Genomic DNA, 17705 nt, shown 5'->3' with positions numbered 1-17705 from the left:
CACGGCCATTGAATGAGCGTCAAATCTTACAAAGTGGAACATTGACCAGTCAAGGACTGGGATTTGATAGTGACTTATTGGTCGCGGCTTTTTCAAAACACAAAGTACCAATGGTTTTAAAAGTGACCATGAAGCAGAATTTAGTCATTGTTGTCAGTGGCCTGTCGGAGTTAAATGACACCAACTCTTTCATGTGTGAACATAGTTGTCAAGCCTCAGTGGCCTAATGGATAAGGCACTGGCCTCCTAAGCCAGGGATTGGGGGTTCAAGTCCACTCTGAGGTGTTTCAAATGTTGCAGCTCTTCATTATAAAGAAAGTCATTGATTCTAAGTGAAATTCTGCACATGAGCTTCTTCCTTCACCAACCCTGTTTGTGTGTCAATTCCAGCATTCTCCAACTCCTCTCCCTTATTAAAATGATTCCAAATTAATACAAAAGTGCTGCTCAAACTAATTATTGGCTTTCTCCCACACTCAGCTGCAAACATCCCTGGTCAACAGCCTAACCCAACTTACAACTGTGCATTACTCAGAAGCCAACTGTTCCACATACAATCTACAAGTGAACAAACTTGGATCTCCTCAACTGTTTTTTTTTTCAAGTTGTGTGGTTAAAGTTTGTAACAGTGCACAATAGACTAATAGGCAAGCACCTAACTTTGTCTTAAGGCCATGCTACAACGTCAGCAATCCAAAGAGTCGCAGCTTGCGCTCTGCACAGATGTACCCTTGTGCTATCCTATGACCTTGGCCTTAAATTGACGTGTTTTCCCTACCATGACAAAGGTGGATAAAGGTGAAAGGGATTTCCTGTAATCCATGGAAACCAGTGAAGATCACAAATCATTGAAGAAAAAGGCTCAGCACACTGTCTAGATGACCCAAATCCCAACATCAAAGTGCATCAGATAGCACAAGTGTTAAACAATGACCCTGATGTGATTTGAACACACAACCTTCTGATCTGGAGTCAGACGCGCTACCATTGCGCCACAGAGTCCTTTTCAATATCTGTAAACACATTCTACTGGCAAGATTTTGACCCTTTTTTGCTCTTTCGTAAGTGCTGGCCAAATTTCTGAACGTCACTACACAACAGGCATGTTTATGTTTTTTTTCAAATTATTTTCTAAGGGTCAGAATCCCACTGACTTCATAACTTGTAATGCCTTTTTCTCATTCACTGTAGTTTCTTTGATCGCTGTTATGTGACTAGGTCTTTTCGTCTGTAGTTCATGTCAGTGGTTTTCCTTGGCCTTTTCTTCATCGTCTCTACTATTGTCTAACTGTAACTTTTCAACTAGGAACTGTGTCGTTTTTCTCAAGAGGTACAAGTCAGCATCAAGAAAACAGTCTCCTTTTCAAGAAAGGAAAAAGTCACAACAGAAAAGCTATAGTTGAAATGTCAGCCTTCTTTAAGTAAGACTACGAGATGAAAGATGACAAAGAGCCAAGACAGTGGGTTCAAATAGAGAAGTGGCGTTCATGTTTGCTCCATATCAGAACAGCAAGAAAATTTACACCATATGGAGCTTTTTGACAGTTCAAGGGCATTGGCTGGATAACCATTGACTACTATTGGTTGCTACCAACTATGAGTTAAAATTGGATCAAAAAATACCCCTGATGTGTGCGATTGTGTGAACAATACCACACTAACAGCATGGCCATTGTCCAGATTCACTTTTATGCATTTGAACATTAGCCTAAAGGTATGTAGAGACTCCTACTACATTCAAACAGGCTCTGGAACACACATTCATCCCATGCCTGGTGTGTATGTAGTAGCATGGTGAGAGTTTTTGACCTCAGCTGTATTTGTCGACAGCATCCAGCAGATACAACATACCCTTCCCTTTAGTGCGTGCAGCTGGATGTCGTTTGTATCTTGATTGTTTTCTCTTTATTTGTAAGGATGCCTTGGTGCCGTTGTGAAAAGTTTGTTCAAAAAGTAGAGTTAGCCCTCCTATGGGCTAGTTGTGAATAAAACTGCATGTTGGACATCCCTATTTCAAGTTCTGTAAGACCTAGAAGTGGAACACGACCACTTCCAATGAAACACCTGTACCAACGCACTTGTATGCACATTTTGGGCTAAGCCGTTGAAAACTGTTGCAACACGCATCGCGAGGCATGTTTTTTTATAATCGTTATAGGGCTCCACGCACAAGACGCACGGCCATTGAATGAGCGTCAAATCTTACAAAGTGGAACATTGACCAGTCAAGGACTGGGATTTGATAGTGACTTATTGGTCGCGGCTTTTTCAAAACACAAAGTACCAATGGTTTTAAAAGTGACCATGAAGCAGAATTTAGTCATTGTTGTCAGTGGCTTGTCGGAGTTAAATGACACCAATTCTTTCATGTGTGAACATAGTTTGCAAGCCTCAGTGTTCCAATGGATAAGGCACTGGCCTCCTAAGCCAGGGATTGGGGGTTCAAGTCCCCTCTGAGGTGCTTCAAATGTTGCAGCTCTTCATTATAAAGAAAGTCATTGATTCTAAGTGAAATTCTGCACATGAGTTTCTTCCTTCACCAACCCTGTTTGTGTGTCAATTCCAGCATTCTCCAACTCTTCTCCCTTATTAAAATGATTCCAAATTAATCCAAAAGTGCTGCTCAAACTATTTATTGGCTTTCTCCCACACTCAGCTGCAAACATCCCTGGTCAACAGCCTAACCCAACTTAACACTGTGCATTACTCAGAAGCCAACTGTTCCACATACAATCTACAAGTGAACAAACTTGGATCTCCTCAACTGTTTTTTTTTTTCAAGTTGTGTGGTTAAAGTTTGTAACAGTGCACAATAGACCGAGTCACTAATAGGCAAGCACCTAACTTTGTCTTAAGGCCATGCTACAACGTCAGCAATCCAAAGAGTCGCAGCTTGCGCTCTGCACAGATGCACCCTTGTGCTATCCTATGACCTTGGCCTTAAATTGACGTGTTTTCCCTACCATGACAAAGGTGGATAAAGGTGAAAGGGATTTCCTGTAATCCATGGAAACCAGTGAAGATCACAAATCATTGAAGAAAAAGGCTCAGCACACTGTCTAGATGACCCAAATCCCAACATCAAAGTGCATCAGATAGCAGAAGTGTTAAACAATGACCCTGATGTGATTTGAACACACAACCTTCTGATCTGGAGTCAGACGCGCTACCATTGCGCCACAGAGTCCTTTTCAATATCTGTAAACACATTCTACTGGCAAGATTTTGACCCTTTTTGGCTCTTTCTTCAGTGCTGGCCAAATTTCTCATGGTCACTACACAACAGGCATGTTTATGTTTTTTTTCAAAAATTATTTTCTAAGGGTCAGAATCCAACTGACTTCATAACTTGTAATGCCTTTTTCTTATTCACTGTAGTTTCTTTGATCGCTGTTATGTGACTAGGTCTTTTCGTCTGTAGTTCATGTCAGTGGTTTTCCTTGGCCTTTTCTTCATCGTCTCTACTATTGTCTAACTGTAACTTTTCAACTAGGAACTGTGTCGTTTTTTTCAAGAGGTACAAGTCAGCATCAAGAAAACAGTCTCCTTTTCAAGAAAGGAAAAAGTCACAACAGAAAAGCTATAGTTGAAATGTCAGCCTTCTTTAAGTAAGACTACGAGATGAAAGATGACAAAGAGCCAAGAAAGTGGGTTCAAATAGAGAAGTGGTGTTCATGTTTGCTCCATATCAGAACAGCAAGAAAATTTACACCATATGGAGCTTTTTGACAGTTCAAGGGCATTGGCTGGATAACCATTGACTACTATTGGTTGCTACCAACTATGAGCTAATATTGGATCAAAACATACCCCTGATGTGTGCGATTGTGTGAACAATACCACACTAACAGCATGGCCATTGTCCAGATTCACTTTTATGCATTTGAACATTAGCCTAAAGGCATGTAGAGACTCCTACTACATTCAAACGGACTCTGGAACACACATTCATCCCATGCCTGGTGTGTATGTAGTAGCATGGTGAGAGTTTTTGACCTCAGCTGTATTTGTCCACAGTGTCCAGCAGATACAACATACCCTTCCCTTTAGTGCGTGCGGCTGGATGTCGTTTGTATCTTGATTGTTTTCTCTTTATTTGTAAGGATGCCTTGGTGCCGTTGTGAAAAGTTTGTTCAAAAAGTAGAGTTAGCCTTCCTATGGGCTAGTTGTGGATAAAACTGCATGCTGTACATCCCTCTTTCAAGTTCTGTAAGACCTAGAAGTGGAACACGACCACTTCCAATGAAACGCCTGTACCAACGCACTTGTATGCACATTTTGGGCTAAGTCGTTGAAAACTGTTTCAACACGCATCGCGAAGCATGTTTTTTTATAATCGTTTTAGGGCTCCACACACAAGACGCACGGCCATTGAATGAGCGTCAAATCTTACAAAGTGGATCATTGACCAGTCAAGGACTGGGATTTGATAGTGACTTATTGGTCGCGGCTTTTTCAAAACACAAAGTACCAATGGTTTTAAAAGTGACCATGAAGCAGAATTTAGTCATTGTTGTCAGTGGCCTGTCGGAGTTAAATGACACCAACTCTTTCATGTGTGAACATAGTTGTCAAGCCTCAGTGGCCTAATGGATAAGGCACTGGCCTCCTAAGCCAGGGATTGGGGGTTCAAGTCCCCTCTGAGGTGATTCAAATGTTGCAGCTCTTCATTATAAAGAAAGTCATTGATTCTAAGTGAAATTCTGCACATGAACTTCTTCCTTCACCAACCCTGTTTGTGTGTCAAATCCAACATTCTCCAACTCCTCTCCCTTATTAAAATGATTCCAAATTAATCCAAAAGTGCTGCTCAAACTATTTATTGGCTTTCTCCCACACTCAGCAGAAAACATCCCTGGTCAACAGCCTAACCCAACTTACAACTGTGCATTACTCAGAAGCCAACTGTTCCACATACAATCTACAAGTGAACAAACTTGGATCTCCTCAACTGTTTTTTTTTTCAAGTTGTGTGGTTAAAGTTTGTAACAGTGCACAATAGACCGAGTCAATATTAGGCAAGCACCTAACTTTGTCTTAAGGCCATGCTACAACGTCAGCAATCCAAAGAGTCGCAGCTTGCGCTCTGCACAGATGTACCCTTGTGCTATCCTATGACCTTGGCCTTAAATTGACGTGTTTTCCCTACCATGACAAAGGTGGATAAAAGTGAAAGGGATTTCCTGTAATCCATGGAAACCAGTGAAGATCACAAATCATTGAAGAAAAAGGCTCAGCACACTGTCTAGATGACCCAAATCCCAACATCAAAGTGCATCAGATAGCACAAGTGTTAAACAATGACCCTGATGTGATTTGAACACACAACCTTCGGATCTGGAGTCAGACGCGCTACCATTGCGCCACAGAGTCCTTTTCAATATCTGTAAACACATTCTACTAGCAAGATTTTGACCCTTTTTTGCTCTTTCTTCAGTGATGGCCAAATTTCTCAAGGTCACTACACAACAGGCATGTTTATGTTTTTTTTCAAATTATTTTCTAAGGGTCAGAATCCCACTGACTTCATAACTTGTAATGCCTTTTTTTCATTCACTGTAGTTTCTTTGATCGCTGTTATGTGACTAGGTCTTTTCGTCTGTAGTTCATGTCAGTGGTTTTTCTTGGCCTTTTCTTCATCGTCTCTACTATTGTCTAACTGTAACTTTTCAACTAGGAACTGTGTCGTTTTTCTCAAGAGGTACAAGTCAGCATCAAGAAAACAGTCTCCTTTTCAAGAAAGGAAAAAGTCACAACAGAAAAGCTATAGTTGAAATGTCCGCCTTCTTTAAGTAAGACTACGAGATGAAAGATGACAAAGAGCCAAGAAAGTGGGTTCAAATAGAGAAGTGGTGTTCATGTTTGCTCCATATCAGAACAGCAAGAAAATTTACACCATCTGGAGCTTTTTGACAGTTCAAGGGCATTGGCTGGATAACCATTGACTACTATTGGTTGCTACCAACTATGAGCTAATATTGGATCAAAACATACCCCTGATGTGTGCGATTGTGTGAACAATACCACACTAACAGCATGGCCATTGTCCAGATTCACTTTTATGCATTTGAACATTAGCCTAAAGGCATGTAGAGACTCCTACTACATTCAAACGGACTCTGGAACACACATTCATCCCATGCCTGGTGTGTATGTAGTAGCATGGTGAGAGTTTTTGACCTCAGCTGTATTTGTCCACAGTGTCCAGCAGATACAACATACCCTTCCCTTTAGTGCGTGCGGCTGGATGTCGTTTGTATCTTGATTGTTTTCTCTTTATTTGTAAGGATGCCTTGGTGCCGTTGTGAAAAGTTTGTTCAAAAAGTAGAGTTAGCCCCCCTATGGGCTAGTTGTGGATAAAACTGCATGCTGTACATCCCTCTTTCAAGTTCTGTAAGACCTAGAAGTGGAACACGACCACTTCCAATGAAACGCCTGTACCAACGCACTTGTATGCACATTTTGGGCTAAGTCGTTGAAAACTGTTGCAACACGCATCGCGAAGCATGTTTTTTTATAATCGTTTTAGGGCTCCACGCACAAGACGCACGGCCATTGAATGAGCGTCAAATCTTACAAAGTGGAACATTGACCAGTCAAGGACTGGGATTTGATAGTGACTTATTGGTCGCGGCTTTTTCGAAACACAAAGTACCAATGGTTTTAAAAGTGACCATGAAGCAGAATTTAGTCATTGTTGTCAGTGGCCTGTCGGAGTTAAATGACACCAACTCTTTCATGTGTGAACATAGTTGTCAAGCCTCAGTGGCCTAATGGATAAGGCACTGGCCTCCTAAGCCAGGGATTGCGGGTTCAAGTCCCCTCTGAGGTGCTTCAAATGTTGCAGCTCTTCATTATAAAGAAAGTCATTGATTCTAAGTGAAATTCTGCACATGAACTTCTTCCTTCACCAACCCTGTTTGTGTGTCAAATCCAACATTCTCCAACTCCTCTCCCTTATTAAAATGATTCCAAATTAATCCAAAAGTGCTGCTCAAACTATTTATTGGCTTTCTCCCACACTCAGCAGAAAACATCCCTGGTCAACAGCCTAACCCAACTTACAACTGTGCATTACTCAGAAGCCAACTGTTCCACATACAATCTACAAGTGAACAAACTTGGATCTCCTCAACTGTTTTTTTTTTCAAGTTGTGTGGTTAAAGTTTGTAGCAGTGCACAATAGACCGAGTCAATATTAGGCAAGCACCTAACTTTGTCTTAAGGCCATGCTACAACGTCAGCAATCCAAAGAGTCGCAGCTTGCGCTCTGCACAGATGTACCCTTGTGCTATCCTATGACCTTGGCCTTAAATTGACGTGTTTTCCCTACCATGACAAAGGTGGATAAAAGTGAAAGGGATTTCCTGTAATCCATGGAAACCAGTGAAGATCACAAATCATTGAAGAAAAAGGCTCAGCACACTGTCTAGATGACCCAAATCCCAACATCAAAGTGCATCAGATAGCACAAGTGTTAAACAATGACCCTGTTGTGATTTGAACACACAACCTTCGGATCTGGAGTCAGACGCGCTACCATTGCGCCACAGAGTCCTTTTCAATATCTGTAAACACATTCTACTGGCAAGATTTTGACCCTTTTTTGCTCTTTCTTCAGTGCTGGCCAAATTTCTCAAGGTCACTACACAACAGGCATGTTTAGGTTGTTTTTCAAATTATTTTCTAAGGGTCAGAATCCCACTGACTTCATAACTTGTAATGCCTTTTTCTCATTCACTGTAGTTTCTTTGATCGCTGTTATGTGACTAGGTCTTTTCGTCTGTAGTTCATGTCAGTGGTTTTTCTTGGCCTTTTCTTCATCGTCTCTACTATTGTCTAACTGTAACTTTTCAACTAGGAACTGTGTCGTTTTTCTCAAGAGGTACAAGTCAGCATCAAGAAAACAGTCTCCTTTTCAAGAAAGGAAAAAGTCACAACAGAAAAGCTATAGTTGAAATGTCAGCCTTCTTTAAGTAAGACTACGAGATGAAAGATGACAAAGAGCCAAGAAAGTGGGTTCAAATAGAGAAGTGGTGTTCATGTTTGCTCCATATCAGAACAGCAAGAAAATTTACACCATATGGAGCTTTTTGACAGTTCAAGGGCATTGGCTGGATAACCATTGACTACTATTGGCTGCTACCAACTATGAGCTAATATTGGATCAAAACATACCCCTGATGTGTGCGATTGTGTGAACAATACCACACTAACAGCATGGCCATTGTCCAGATTCACTTTTATGCATTTGAACATTAGCCTAAAGGCATGTAGAGACTCCTACTACATTCAAACGGACTCTGGAACACACATTCATCCCATGCCTGGTGTGTATGTAGTAGCATGGTGAGAGTTTTTGACCTCAGCTGTATTTGTCCACAGTGTCCAGCAGATACAACATACCCTTCCCTTTAGTGCGTGCGGCTGGATGTCGTTTGTATCTTGATTGTTTTCTCTTTATTTGTAAGGATGCCTTGGTGCCGTTGTGAAAAGTTTGTTCAAAAAGTAGAGTTAGCCCCCCTATGGGCTAGTTGTGGATAAAACTGCATGCTGTACATCCCTCTTTCAAGTTCTGTAAGACCTAGAAGTGGAACACGACCACTTCCAATGAAACGCCTGTACCAACGCACTTGTATGCACATTTTGGGCTAAGTCGTTGAAAACTGTTGCAACACGCATCGCGAAGCATGTTTTTTTATAATCGTTTTAGGGCTCCACGCACAAGACGCACGGCCATTGAATGAGCGTCAAATCTTACAAAGTGGAACATTGACCAGTCAAGGACTGGGATTTGATAGTGACTTATTGGTCGCGGCTTTTTCGAAACACAAAGTACCAATGGTTTTAAAAGTGACCATGAAGCAGAATTTAGTCATTGTTGTCAGTGGCCTGTCGGAGTTAAATGACACCAACTCTTTCATGTGTGAACATAGTTGTCAAGCCTCAGTGGCCTAATGGATAAGGCATTGGCCTCCTAAGCCAGGGATTGGGGGTTCAAGTCCCCTCTGAGGTGCTTCAAATGTTGCAGCTCTTCATTATAAAGAAAGTCATTGATTCTAAGTGAAATTCTGCACATGAGCTTCTTCCTTCACCAACCCTGTTTGTGTGTCAATTCCAGCATTCTCCAACTCCTCTCCCTTATTAAAATGATTCCAAATTAATCCAAAAGTGCTGCTCAAACTATTTATTGGCTTTCTCCCACACTCAGCAGAAAACATTCCTGGTCAACAGCCTAACCCAACTTACAACTGTGCATTACTCAGAAGCCAACTGTTCCACATACAATCTACAAGTGAACAAACTTGGATCTCCTCAACTGTTTTTTTTTTCAAGTTGTGTGGTTAAAGTTTGTAACAGTGCACAATAGACCGAGTCAATATTAGGCAAGCACCTAACTTTGTCTTAAGGCCATGCTACAACGTCAGCAATCCAAAGAGTCGCAGCTTGCGCTCTGCACAGATGTACCCTTGTGCTATCCTATGACCTTGGCCTTAAATTGACGTGTTTTCCCTACCATGACAAAGGTGGATAAAAGTGAAAGGGATTTCCTGTAATCCATGGAAACCAGTGAAGATCACAAATCATTGAAGAAAAAGGCTCAGCACACTGTCTAGATGACCCAAATCCCAACATCAAAGTGCATCAGATAGCACAAGTGTTAAACAATGACCCTGATGTGATTTGAACACACAACCTTCTGATCTGGAGTCAGATGCGCTACCATTGCGCCACAGAGTCCTTTTCAATATCTGTAAACACATTCTACTGGCAAGATTTTGACCCTTTTTGGCTCTTTCTTCAGTGCTGGCCAAATTTCTCATGGTCACTACACAACAGGCATGTTTATGTTTTTTTTCAAAAATTATTTTCTAAGGGTCAGAATCCAACTGACTTCATAACTTGTAATGCCTTTTTCTTATTCACTGTAGTTTCTTTGATCGCTGTTATGTGACTAGGTCTTTTCGTCTGTAGTTCATGTCAGTGGTTTTCCTTGGCCTTTTCTTCATCGTCTCTACTATTGTCTAACTGTAACTTTTCAACTAGGAACTGTGTCGTTTTTTTCAAGAGGTACAAGTCAGCATCAAGAAAACAGTCTCCTTTTCAAGAAAGGAAAAAGTCACAACAGAAAAGCTATAGTTGAAATGTCAGCCTTCTTTAAGTAAGACTACGAGATGAAAGATGACAAAGAGCCAAGAAAGTGGGTTCAAATAGAGAAGTGGTGTTCATGTTTGCTCCATATCAGAACAGCAAGAAAATTTACACCATCTGGAGCTTTTTGACAGTTCAAGGGCATTGGCTGGATAACCATTGACTACTATTGGTTGCTACCAACTATGAGCTAATATTGGATCAAAACATACCCCTGATGTGTGCGATTGTGTGAACAACACCACACTAACAGCATGGCCATTGTCCAGATTCACTTTTATGCATTTGAACATTAGCCTAAAGGCATGTAGAGACTCCTACTACATTCAAACGGACTCTGGAACACACATTCATCCCATGCCTGGTGTGTATGTAGTAGCATGGTGAGAGTTTTTGACCTCAGCTGTATTTGTCCACAGTGTCCAGCAGATACAACATACCCTTCCCTTTAGTGCGTGCGGCTGGATGTCGTTTGTATCTTGATTGTTTTCTCTTTATTTGTAAGGATGCCTTGGTGCCGTTGTGAAAAGTTTGTTCAAAAAGTAGAGTTAGCCCTCCTATGGGCTAGTTGTGGATAAAACTGCATGCTGTACATCCCTCTTTCAAGTTCTGTAAGACCTAGAAGTGGAACACGACCACTTCCAATGAAACGCCTGTACCAACGCACTTGTATGCACATTTTGGGCTAAGTCGTTGAAAACTGTTTCAACACGCATCGCGAAGCATGTTTTTTTATAATCGTTTTAGGGCTCCACACACAAGACGCACGGCCATTGAATGAGCGTCAAATCTTACAAAGTGGAACATTGACCAGTCAAGGACTGGGATTTGATAGTGACTTATTGGTCGCGGCTTTTTCAAAACACAAAGTACCAATGGTTTTAAAAGTGACCATGAAGCAGAATTTAGTCATTGTTGTCAGTGGCCTGTCGGAGTTAAATGACACCAACTCTTTCATGTGTGAACATAGTTGTCAGGCCTCAGTGGCCTAATGGATAAGGCACTGGCCTCCTAAGCCAGGGATTGGGGGTTCAAGTCCCCTCTGAGGTGCTTCAAATGTTGCAGCTTTTCATTATAAAGAAAGTCATTCATTCTAAGTGAAATTCTGCACATGAGCTTCTTCCTTCACCAACCCTGTTTGTGTGTCAATTCCAGCATTCTCCAACTCCTCTCCCTTATTAAAATGATTCCAAATTAATCCAAAAGTGCTGCTCAAACTATTTATTGGCTTTCTCCCACACTCAGCAGAAAACATCCCTGGTCAACAGCCTAACCCAACTTACAACTGTGCATTACTCAGAAGCCAACTGTTCCACATACAATCTACAAGTGAACAAACTTGGATCTCCTCAACTGTTTTTTTTTTCAAGTTGTGTGGTTAAAGTTTGTAACAGTGCACAATAGACCGAGTCACTAATAGGCAAGCACCTAACTTTGTCTTAAGGCCATGCTACAACGTCAGCAATCCAAAGAGTCGCAGCTTGCGCTCTGCACAGATGCACCCTTGTGCTATCCTATGACCTTGGCCTTAAATTGACGTGTTTTCCCTACCATGACAAAGGTGGATAAAGGTGAAAGGGATTTCCTGTAATCCATGGAAACCAGTGAAGATCACTAATCATTGAAGAAAAAGGCTCAGCACACTGTCTAGATGACCCAAATCCCAACATCAAAGTGCATCAGATAGCACAAGTGTTAAACAATGACCCTGATGTGATTTGAACACACAACCTTCTGATCTGGAGTCAGATGCGCTACCATTGCGCCACAGAGTCCTTTTCAATATCTGTAAACACATTCTACTGGCAAGATTTTGACCCTTTTTGGCTCTTTCTTCAGTGCTGGCCAAATTTCTCATGGTCACTACACAACAGGCATGTTTATGTTTTTTTTCAAAAATTATTTTCTAAGGGTCAGAATCCAACTGACTTCATAACTTGTAATGCCTTTTTCTTATTCACTGTAGTTTCTTTGATCGCTGTTATGTGACTAGGTCTTTTCGTCTGTAGTTCATGTCAGTGGTTTTCCTTGGCCTTTTCTTCATCGTCTCTACTATTGTCTAACTGTAACTTTTCAACTAGGAACTGTGTCGTTTTTTTCAAGAGGTACAAGTCAGCATCAAGAAAACAGTCTCCTTTTCAAGAAAGGAAAAAGTCACAACAGAAAAGCTATAGTTGAAATGTCAGCCTTCTTTAAGTAAGACTACGAGATGAAAGATGACAAAGAGCCAAGAAAGTGGGTTCAAATAGAGAAGTGGTGTTCATGTTTGCTCCATATCAGAACAGCAAGAAAATTTACACCATCTGGAGCTTTTTGACAGTTCAAGGGCATTGGCTGGATAACCATTGACTACTATTGGTTGCTACCAACTATGAGCTAATATTGGATCAAAACATACCCCTGATGTGTGCGATTGTGTGAACAATACCACACTAACAGCATGGCCATTGTCCAGATTCACTTTTATGCATTTGAACATTAGCCTAAAGGCATGTAGAGACTCCTACTACATTCAAACGGACTCTGGAACACACATTCATCCCATGCCTGGTGTGTATGTAGTAGCATGGTGAGAGTTTTTGACCTCAGCTGTATTTGTCCACAGTGTCCAGCAGATACAACATACCCTTCCCTTTAGTGCGTGCGGCTGGATGTCGTTTGTATCTTGATTGTTTTCTCTTTATTTGTAAGGATGCCTTGGTGCCGTTGTGAAAAGTTTGTTCAAAAAGTAGAGTTAGCCTTCCTATGGGCTAGTTGTGGATAAAACTGCATGCTGTACATCCCTCTTTCAAGTTCTGTAAGACCTAGAAGTGGAACACGACCACTTCCAATGAAACGCCTGTACCAACGCACTTGTATGCACATTGTGGGCTAAGTCGTTGAAAACTGTTTCAACACGCATCGCGAAGCATGTTTTTTTATAATCGTTTTAGGGCTCCACGCACAAGACGCACGGCCATTGAATGAGTGTCAAATCTTACAAAGTGGAACATTGACCAGTCAAGGACTGGGATTTGATAGTGACTTATTGGTCGCGGCTTTTTCAAAACACAAAGTACCAATGGTTTTAAAAGTGACCATGAAGCAGAATTTAGTCATTGTTGTCAGTGGCTTGTCGGAGTTAAATGACACCAATTCTTTCATGTGTGAACATAGTTGGCAAGCCTCAGTGTTCTAATGGATAATGCACTGGCCTCCTAAGCCAGGGATTGGGGGTTCAAGTCCCCTCTGAGGTGCTTCAAATGTTGCAGCTCTTCATTATAAAGAAAGTCATTCATTCTAAGTGAAATTCTGCACATGAGCTTCTTCCTTCACCAACCCTGTTTGTGTGTCAATTCCAGCATTCTCCAACTCTTCTCCCTTATTAAAATGATTCCAAATTAATACAAAAGTGCTGCTCAAACTATTTATTGGCTTTCTCCCACACTCAGCTGCAAACATCCCTGGTCAACAGCCTAACCCAACTTAACACTGTGCATTACTCAGAAGCCAACTGTTCCACATACAATCTACAAGTGAACAAACTTGGATCTCCTCAACTGTTTTTTTTTCAAGTTGTGTGGTTAAAGTTTGTAACAGTGCACAATAGACCGAGTCACTAATAGGCAAGCACCTAACTTTGTCTTAAGGCCATGCTACAACGTCAGCAATCCAAAGAGTCGCAGCTTGCGCTCTGCACAGATGCACCCTTGTGCTATCCTATGACCTTGGCCTTAAATTGACGTGTTTTCCCTACCATGACAAAGGTGGATAAAGGTGAAAGGGATTTCCTGTAATCCATGGAAACCAGTGAAGATCACTAATCATTGAAGAAAAAGGTTCAGCACACTGTCTAGATGACCCAAATCCCAACATCAAAGTGCATCAGATAGCACAAGTGTTAAACAATAACCCTGATGTGATTTGAACACAAAACCTTCTGATCTGGAGTCAGACACACTACCATTGCGCCACAGAGTCCTTTTCAGTATCTGTAAACACATTCTACTGGCAAGATTTTGACCCTTTTTTGCTCTTTCTTCAGTGCTGGCCAAATTTCTGAACGTCACTACACAACAGGCATGTTTATGTTTTTTTTCAAAAATTATTTTCTAAGGGTCAGAATCCCACTGACTTCATAACTTGTAATGCCTTTTTCTCATTCACTGTAGTTTCTTTGATCGCTGTTATGTGACTAGGTCTTTTCGTCTGTAGTTCATGTCAGTGGTTTTTCTTGGCCTTTTCTTCATCGTCTCTACTATTGTCTAACTGTAACTTTTCAACTAGGAACTGTGTCGTTTTTCTCAAGAGGTACAAGTCAGCATCAAGAAAACAGTCTCCTTTTCAAGAAAGGAAAAAGTCACAACAGAAAAGCTATAGTTGAAATGTCAGCCTTCTTTAAGTAAGACTACGAGATGAAAGATGACAAAGAGCCAAGAAAGTGGGTTCAAATAGAGAAGTGGTGTTCATGTTTGCTCCATATCAGAACAGCAAGAAAATTTACACCATCTGGAGCTTTTTGACAGTTCAAGGGCATTGGCTGGATAACCATTGACTACTATTGGTTGCTACCAACTATGAGCTAATATTGGATCAAAACATACCCCTGATGTGTGCGATTGTGTGAACAATACCACACTAACAGCATGGCCATTGTCCAGATTCACTTTTATGCATTTGAACATTAGCCTAAAGGCATGTAGAGACTCCTACTACATTCAAACGGACTCTGGAACACACATTCATCCCATGCCTGGTGTGTATGTAGTAGCATGGTGAGAGTTTTTGACCTCAGCTGTATTTGTCCACAGTGTCCAGCAGATACAACATACCCTTCCCTTTAGTGCGTGCGGCTGGATGTCGTTTGTATCTTGATTGTTTTCTCTTTATTTGTAAGGATGCCTTGGTGCCGTTGTGAAAAGTTTGTTCAAAAAGTAGAGTTAGCCCTCCTATGGGCTAGTTGTGGATAAAACTGCATGCTGTACATCCCTCTTTCAAGTTCTGTAAGACCTAGAAGTGGAACACGACCACTTCCAATGAAACGCCTGTACCAACGCACTTGTATGCACATTTTGGGCTAAGTCGTTGAAAACTGTTTCAACACGCATCGCGAAGCATGTTTTTTTATAATCGTTTTAGGGCTCCACGCACAAGACGCACGGCCATTGAATGAGTGTCAAATCTTACAAAGTGGAACATTGACCAGTCAAGGACTGGGATTTGATAGTGACTTATTGGTCGCGGCTTTTTCAAAACACAAAGTACCAATGGTTTTAAAAGTGACCATGAAGCAGAATTTAGTCATTGTTGTCAGTGGCTTGTCGGAGTTAAATGACACCAATTCTTTCATGTGTGAACATAGTTGGCAAGCCTCAGTGTTCTAATGGATAAGGCACTGGCCTCCTAAGCCAGGGATTGGGGGTTCAAGTCCCCTCTGAGGTGCTTCAAATGTTGCAGCTCTTCATTATAAAGAAAGTCATTCATTCTAAGTGAAATTCTGCACATGAGCTTCTTCCTTCACCAACCCTGTTTGTGTGTCAATTCCAGCATTCTCCAACTCTTCTCCCTTATTAAAATGATTCCAAATTAATACAAAAGTGCTGCTCAAACTATTTATTGGCTTTCTCCCACACTCAGCTGCAAACATCCCTGGTCAACAGCCTAACCCAACTTAACACTGTGCATTACTCAGAAGCCAACTGTTCCACATACAATCTACAAGTGAACAAACTTGGATCTCCTCAACTGTTTTTTTTTTCAAGTTGTGTGGTTAAAGTTTGTAACAGTGCACAATAGACCGAGTCACTAATAGGCAAGCACCTAACTTTGTCTTAAGGCCATGCTACAACGTCAGCAATCCAAAGAGTCGCAGCTTGCGCTCTGCACAGATGCACCCTTGTGCTATCCTATGACCTTGGCCTTAAATTGACGTGTTTTCCCTACCATGACAAAGGTGGATAAAGGTGAAAGGGATTTCCTGTAATCCATGGAAACCAGTGAAGATCACTAATCATTGAAGAAAAAGGCTCAGCACACTGTCTAGATGACCCAAATCCCAACATCAAAGTGCATCAGATAGCACAAGTGTTAAACAATGACCCTGATGTGATTTGAACACACAACCTTCTGATCTGGAGTCAGATGCGCTACCATTGCGCCACAGAGTCCTTTTCAATATCTGTAAACACATTCTACTGGCAAGATTTTGACCCTTTTTGGCTCTTTCTTCAGTGCTGGCCAAATTTCTCATGGTCACTACACAACAGGCATGTTTATGTTTTTTTTCAAATTATTTTCTAAGGGTCAGAATCCCACTGACTTCATAACTTGTAATGCCTTTTTCTCATTCACTGTAGTTTCTTTGATCGCTGTTATGTGACTAGGTCTTTTCGTCTGTAGTTCATGTCAGTGGTTTTCCTTGGCCTTTTCTTCATCGTCTCTACTATTGTCTAACTGTAACTTTTCAACTAGGAACTGTGTCGTTTTTCTCAAGAGGTACAAGTCAGCATCAAGAAAACAGTCTCCTTTTCAAGAAAGGAATAAGTCACAACAGAAAAGCTATAGTTGAAATGTCAGCCTTCTTTAAGTAAGACTACGAGATGAAAGATGACAAAGAGCCAAGAAAGTGGGTTCAAATAGAGAAGTGGTGTTCATGTTTGCTCCATATCAGAACAGCAAGAAAATTTACACCATCTGGAGCTTTTTGACAGTTCAAGGGCATTGGCTGGATAACCATTGACTACTATTGGTTGCTACCAACTATGAGCTAATATTGGATCAAAACATACCCCTGATGTGTGCGATTGTGTGAACAATACCACACTAACAGCATGGCCATTGTCCAGATTCACTTTTATGCATTTGAACATTAGCCTGAAGGCATGTAGAGACTCCTACTACATTCAAACGGACTCTGGAACACACATTCATCCCATGCCTGGTGTGTATGTAGTAGCATGGTGAGAGTTTTTGACCTCAGCTGTATTTGTCCACAGTGACCAGCAGATACAACATACCCTTCCCTTTAGTGCGTGCGGCTGGATGTCGTTTGTATCTTGATTGTTTTCTCTTTATTTGTAAGGATGCCTTGGTGCCTTTGTGAAAAGTTTGTTCAAAAAGTAGCGTTAGCCCTCCTATGGGCTAGTTGTGGATAAAACTGCATGCTGTACATCCCTCTTTCAAGTTCTGTAAGACCTAGAAGTGGAACACGACCACTTCCAATGAAACGCCTGTACCAACGCACTTGTATGCACATTTTGGGCTAAGTCGTTGAAAACTGTTTCAACACGCATCGCGAAGCATGTTTTTTTATAATCGTTTTAGGGCTCCACGCACAAGACGCACGGCCATTGAATGAGTGTCAAATCTTACAAAGTGGAACATTGACCAGTCAAGGACTGGGATTTGATAGTGACTTATTGGTCGCGGCTTTTTCAAAACACAAAGTACCAATGGTTTTAAAAGTGACCATGAAGCGGAATTTAGTCATTGTTGTCAGTGGCCTGTCGGAGTTAAATGACACCAACTCTTTCATGTGTGAACACAGTTGTCAAGCCTCAGTGGCTAATGGATAA

The 17705-nt window shown here is 41.3% G+C and overlaps 12 non-coding genes across 12 annotated transcripts; 4 read left to right on the top strand and 8 right to left on the bottom strand.

The window, feature by feature from the left end:
* Positions 1-930: 930 nt before the first annotated feature.
* On the bottom strand, positions 931-1002 carry trnaw-cca (transfer RNA tryptophan (anticodon CCA)). Its single transcript has one exon. It is a non-coding gene; the product is annotated as a tRNA-Trp (tRNA).
* Positions 1003-3115: 2113 nt separating this feature from the next.
* trnaw-cca (transfer RNA tryptophan (anticodon CCA)) lies at positions 3116-3187 on the bottom strand. Its single transcript has one exon. It is a non-coding gene; the product is annotated as a tRNA-Trp (tRNA).
* Positions 3188-4575: 1388 nt separating this feature from the next.
* On the top strand, positions 4576-4648 carry trnar-ccu (transfer RNA arginine (anticodon CCU)). The gene has a single exon. It is a non-coding gene; the product is annotated as a tRNA-Arg (tRNA).
* Positions 4649-5301: 653 nt separating this feature from the next.
* On the bottom strand, positions 5302-5373 carry trnaw-cca (transfer RNA tryptophan (anticodon CCA)). Its single transcript has one exon. It is a non-coding gene; the product is annotated as a tRNA-Trp (tRNA).
* A 1386-nt stretch (positions 5374-6759) lies between these two features.
* On the top strand, positions 6760-6832 carry trnar-ccu (transfer RNA arginine (anticodon CCU)). Its single transcript has one exon. It is a non-coding gene; the product is annotated as a tRNA-Arg (tRNA).
* A 653-nt stretch (positions 6833-7485) lies between these two features.
* trnaw-cca (transfer RNA tryptophan (anticodon CCA)) lies at positions 7486-7557 on the bottom strand. Its single transcript has one exon. It is a non-coding gene; the product is annotated as a tRNA-Trp (tRNA).
* A 1386-nt stretch (positions 7558-8943) lies between these two features.
* On the top strand, positions 8944-9016 carry trnar-ccu (transfer RNA arginine (anticodon CCU)). The gene has a single exon. It is a non-coding gene; the product is annotated as a tRNA-Arg (tRNA).
* A 653-nt stretch (positions 9017-9669) lies between these two features.
* trnaw-cca (transfer RNA tryptophan (anticodon CCA)) lies at positions 9670-9741 on the bottom strand. The gene has a single exon. It is a non-coding gene; the product is annotated as a tRNA-Trp (tRNA).
* Positions 9742-11129: 1388 nt separating this feature from the next.
* Positions 11130-11202, top strand: trnar-ccu (transfer RNA arginine (anticodon CCU)). Its single transcript has one exon. It is a non-coding gene; the product is annotated as a tRNA-Arg (tRNA).
* A 653-nt stretch (positions 11203-11855) lies between these two features.
* On the bottom strand, positions 11856-11927 carry trnaw-cca (transfer RNA tryptophan (anticodon CCA)). Its single transcript has one exon. It is a non-coding gene; the product is annotated as a tRNA-Trp (tRNA).
* A 2113-nt stretch (positions 11928-14040) lies between these two features.
* Positions 14041-14112, bottom strand: trnaw-cca (transfer RNA tryptophan (anticodon CCA)). The gene has a single exon. It is a non-coding gene; the product is annotated as a tRNA-Trp (tRNA).
* A 2114-nt stretch (positions 14113-16226) lies between these two features.
* trnaw-cca (transfer RNA tryptophan (anticodon CCA)) lies at positions 16227-16298 on the bottom strand. The gene has a single exon. It is a non-coding gene; the product is annotated as a tRNA-Trp (tRNA).
* Between the last annotated feature and the right edge of the window lie 1407 nt (positions 16299-17705).

The sequence above is a fragment of the Oryzias latipes genome, chromosome 23 (assembly GCF_053564925.1).
Source record: "Oryzias latipes strain Hd-rR chromosome 23, Olatipes_Hd-rR_3.1".
NCBI classification, from domain to species: Eukaryota; Metazoa; Chordata; class Actinopteri; order Beloniformes; family Adrianichthyidae; genus Oryzias; species Oryzias latipes.
The sequence above is the reverse complement of the archived record's forward strand: the minus strand, read 5'-3'. Positions and strand labels throughout refer to the sequence as shown.